The 4,896-nt window shown below is 44.2% G+C and overlaps 1 long non-coding RNA gene across 1 annotated transcript in view; it reads left to right on the top strand.

Annotated features, from left to right (window-relative positions):
- The first annotated feature begins 4,123 nt into the window (after positions 1 to 4,123).
- LOC109118203 overlaps positions 4,124 to 4,896 on the top strand; it is a 4,102-nt gene continuing 3,329 nt past the window's right edge. Inside the window, exon 1 of the long non-coding RNA XR_002025522.1 lies at positions 4,124 to 4,228. This is a non-coding gene — a long non-coding RNA (uncharacterized LOC109118203). The remainder of the gene's footprint in view (positions 4,229 to 4,896) is intronic.

Consider the following 4,896-nt stretch of genomic DNA (forward strand, 5'->3'; position numbering starts at 1 on the left):
GTGTGCGCGGGGACCGGCTCCTGGGCTGATGCGGAGTGGGCTGGTCGGTGCCCTGATCTGGTTTTTTGGAAGGGAAACCAAGCGTTTAGGTTGAACATCCCATTAAGATGCGTGCTAATCCAGTCTCCCCAGGTGAGATGCCATTGTCTTATCATCCGAAGGACTGGGGTCCCCTCTGGTGTTTCCTAAGATGGCCAGGGGTCCGCCTTGTCCACCGTGACCTATGGCTATTTTTCTTCTCGCTTTTTTTTTTGGAGGGGGAGGGGTCCTCCCTATATAACCCAGGCTGGCTTCAAATACATGACGATCCTCCTGCCTCAGCCTTCAGCCTACCAAGTTCTGGGATCACAGGCATATGGCCTCACGCCCGGCAGCTATTTTTCTCTTTAAGACAGATTTCTGGTTCTATTTCCTATCCGGAGATCTTTCAGTCAACGACTCTGGGCACGGAGTCCTCTTGCATCCCTGTGATTCACTCACTAACATCTGAGAACTGGAAAACAATCAGATATGTGGGTAGCTTTGGGGAGGTGTGTGTGGAAGTCAGGATTTGGCCTGATTGAAAAAGGTGCTATTTTCCATTATTGTCTCTTAACCTTCGGAGCTTCCCCGCAGGCATGGAGAAAAAAAATCAGCCAAAAATTGAGAGAGCAACCTGGGGTAGGAACGGGAATTGGATGAGGATTTGCACCCCAGAACCCAGGACATCTCCATTGCATCAAATTTTGCAAACAGACCCACTTATCTCAGGCTGCTTAAAATTGAGTAAAAGCCCAACTTTTAGCGACTCTGGGCTTGTTTGTTTTTAGTTAGGAAGGCTTGGATGCCAAGACAGGTTCTTATGTGCACATCAAAACCACTGAAAAGAGCTGGAGATTTAACTCAGTGGCGCTGTTGCCTGCCTTGCAAGGTCCTGAGTTTGATCTCTGGTACCGCAAAACAAACACACAAAACCATCACCAACAAAAAAACGATGAAAAGAGGAAAGGAAAAGGCAGGAGTTTACTTGTGGTCTGAAATGCGGTTTTCTTGATGTGAATCTGCTACACAGTTCTTAGTTTTTGTTGGGTTTATTATTTCACAATATATTTGCAGAAATATTCTGTTCTTTGTTGCTCAGATACGATTAGTTGGTTATAGGATCGACTTTTATTCCACATCATAACTATTTGATACACACGACAAAGAATGAAATTCATTCTTGTCTGGTTATTCAGATTGCTTTGAATGTGTTTTCTGCCTTTATTCTTCCGAACTTTCCAAGCGTGAGGGGTTAGGTGATTGTGCTGTTTTCCCGTCATTTTTCTCATGTGGAATCTTGTGTGTTCAAAGGCAGCCTGAACCTGCTCGTCTTTTGGTAGACTAGAAGAGAGCAAGAGAAAAGGGCAGCATGTGGGGTCAGGGATGCCGCTGAGGACTGCAGGAAAGTCCCTTCAAAGTCCAGAAACGGAACTGGGCTCTGTCAGTGTGCTCTGATCAGGATGAACCTCAGCCAGATAATCTAGGACTCGATCCCTTTTAGGCTCAGGATACAAAAAACGAGTCCTGGGAAAGAAAATGGCCTGAAGATTCCAAAAGCTTCCCCTTCCTAAAAACAAAACAAAACAAAAAACCCCAAAATGACAACAACAACAACCCAGTGGTTATCTGCAATGGGATCTGAACTCCACTATCGTGTTCACTCATTTGGGTCTTCAGAGAGATCTTATCTTTACATTGTGTTGATATCTGTGTGTGGAGGTGGTAACTAGTCTTGGAGAAGCTTCGGAGTCTGTCACTGTGTGTTAGATGAGAAGTGCAAAGTGGCACTTTCGAAAGTGTCCCGTCGAAAGGCTAAGACCAAGACAAAACACGGACAAAATAAATAGGGATGAAAATACAGAGGTTTCAGTCCATGATTGGCTGGCTCGAAGGCAGGATGGCACAGCAGATAGGCATCGTAGAGGAGGAATAGTCCATGGCGGGCAGAAGGTAGCAAAGCAAGAAGGGAGGACCACAGCTCTTTCTATCCCTCATATTTTATCCAGGCATTTAGGGCAGGCAGCGCTCACACCCTTAATCCTAGTCCCTTGCTCCTAGCATTGCATCACGCATCAGTCACACACTCTAGAGCCAGCCACCTTGGAGAAAGTCCCACCTGTGACCCCGTGAAGCTTCGGGGAGACATCTATAAACGAGCCATAGCAAGGACGAAGACTGGTCCTGCCCTCAAAGAGCTAAGTATGTTGGTGACGAGATGCAGGGAAAGGTACTTGTAATGCAGAACGGACAGTGCACCCGTGGCGAGGCGTAGACCTGCTTAAAGGGCTGCCTGACAAACGGCAGGCGGTCAGATCCTTCCACCTTTAAAATAAGAGGGGTTCTTAGATGTTAGTAACTGCAGGGTCTGTGTGTGAGTCCTAATCTTTCCTGGGACACCTGGAGAGGCGTTGCAGGAAGCTTTGTTCTCCAGATCACCCTCGTTACTGTTCCATGGTGAGGGTTAGACTGCAGCTCCGCAGGTGGGGCTGGGCTTGCTGGTTGGCTTTACTGCAGCCAGAAGCTGCTGTAGAATTTTTCTTCGAGAATGGAGAGTAAATAAAACAACAACCGTCCTTCCCTGTCTGCCCCCCTGTGAATTAGTTTAGTAGAGAAAATACACATGAGCAACAAAAACAAAAAATGAATCACTCAAACGCAATATTCTGTGACCTTGTCAGCCTCGGGTGCTGCTTCTTTCCGATGTTTTCCTGTGCAGATAGAATTGCCTGAACAGACATTTTAAAAAAAGAAACGAACGTAGATTACTTTGTACCCTGTTTTTTTCCCCCCGCTTAATAACAAAGAGTGAAAAATCCACCATAGCACAGGTGGGCATCTTCATAATTTTAAGTGGCTACTAAAATGATTTGGGGTGGAATACTTCAGGCTTTGTTCAAACATGATGCAGAAGAACCCGCTATTGAATGAGAGACCAATTTGTTCTCTGAAATGAGATAATCAAATGATTCATGCCCTTAAAATCCTCCTCAAATACAGACTGAGGCCGTTAGAGATTTACTTGTTAGGTTAAAGTACAAATAAACCCTTCCTAAGACAGTGTCAGCCGCGAACTCTTTACATCAGCGTTATCAGATGATTTGTCCAATGGCCCCTTGATAATAATGCTTCCTGCCAAAAGGGACACAGTTCTGATAGAAAAGGAGAAAAATAGTCCTGAGAGAGAGCATTCCCCTTTCCCAACCAAAGGTCAGTCTCTAACCCTGCCGGTCCTTTGCAGCACTGCATTGTGGGTGAATTATTGAACCGGGCCAGATAAACACTGTTAGTGATAACTAAATTTCACAACTCCTTCTTCTGTCCCTAAATTTGTCATCCACAGAATCTCCCCATCATTATGTTTTTCCTTTCATGATGTCTCTCTTTTCATCCAGCTTCTATTCCTCTGCTCTTCTGTTCTGTTAGGTTACCCAAGTCATTTTTGTCTCGTTTCCGAATCCTCCACTCCTGCCTGCTTTTCACAGTGCTTCTCCCACTTGTCAGGATGATAGCCCCAAATCGCCATTTTGGAAACACTTAATTTGCAGTGAGAACAAAGGCCCTAATTGACAGTGGCTGAAATAAGGTAGAAGTCTATCTCTTTCTTAGGTAAAAATCCAGGAGCAGATGCAGGGCTCATTGAAGGCTGCTTTCCATAGAGTTGTTAGGATCCAGGTTCATCCTATCTTGCTGTGTTGTGCATGGCTGACTTCCACAGGGCCACTCCAGGATCCAAGATGGCTGCTCCTCTCTAGTGGTCGCATTCCAGCCAGTGAGAATAAGGAATGAAAACAGCCCTACTCACTAGAACCACGCTGGGAGATGTAGTCTTTTATTCTGAGCAGTTAGGTGTCCAGTGTAGGGCTCTAGAACAGTAGGAAAAGGGAACATCCATCTTGGGAAACAGCTAGTGATTTCTGCTACATGTGGTTTGACTTTTTGTCTTCAGTATAGCTGGAGTCACTAGCTTGAAGACTCGGCTTCAAGAGGAAACCATAATAAATGTTGAGCAACACCAAGACATCTGAAAACATGTTTTAAACCATTAGGATTCTCACAAGAGTTCCCTTAAATTTAGTAACTCTTTCTTGATTTTCCTTCAGTGATGGATTTATAAAGGCGATTGGCCCAGCTGATGTGATCCAAAAACAGTTTTCTGGAGAAACTTTTGAAGAAAGAATCGACTGCTCTGGGAAATGTATCCTACCAGGTACTTACCTCTGCTTCAGAAAGCTCTGAGAGTAGCTTTAATGGTTGCCTGCACCAAGTAAACAACAGTGGCTTGTTGGGCAATAGCATTAAAAGTAATAATGGCTCCCAAGTATTGAATTGCTACTGTTGGTTTACAAACATGATTTCCTGCTGAATCCTCATAGGTACCCTCTAAGGTAGGTATCATCGTCTACAAGTTATAGAACAGAAAACTCAGGGCTAGAGGTGAAACACCTTATCGACATTTGCTAAGCAGGTAAGAGGAAAGCTGGTTATTAAATCCATTCCCTCCCGACATTTCTCCCCACTCACAGACTAAAAAGCAAACAACTGTGCCGTGTTTAGGCCAGAGCGGTTGAACTAGGTGAAAGAAGTTTCTTTTTCTTTTCTTATTTACATGATGATTTTCCCAGCTGGTAGCAGTTTGGAGAGAAAAATCCTGTTCTGCCTTTTTTTTTTGTAAAACAAAATACATATCTTTTTAAAAAATTCATTAGTTGTATTGGCACATTTAAGGTATACACTATAATGACGCTCATCATTGGAAATTGGCACCTTTACTTAATCCATCTTGGTGCTTATGTTTTCCCCATTCCCCTGCCCTCCCTTCAACCCCTCCACCCCTCCCTATCTACGAAGACTTTGTTTCCTTTTTTTTTTTTTTTT

This window comes from Fukomys damarensis, unplaced genomic scaffold (genome assembly GCF_012274545.1).
Source record: "Fukomys damarensis isolate Sample0158 unplaced genomic scaffold, DMR_v1.0_HiC HiC_scaffold_15, whole genome shotgun sequence".
NCBI classification, from domain to species: domain Eukaryota; kingdom Metazoa; phylum Chordata; class Mammalia; order Rodentia; family Bathyergidae; genus Fukomys; species Fukomys damarensis.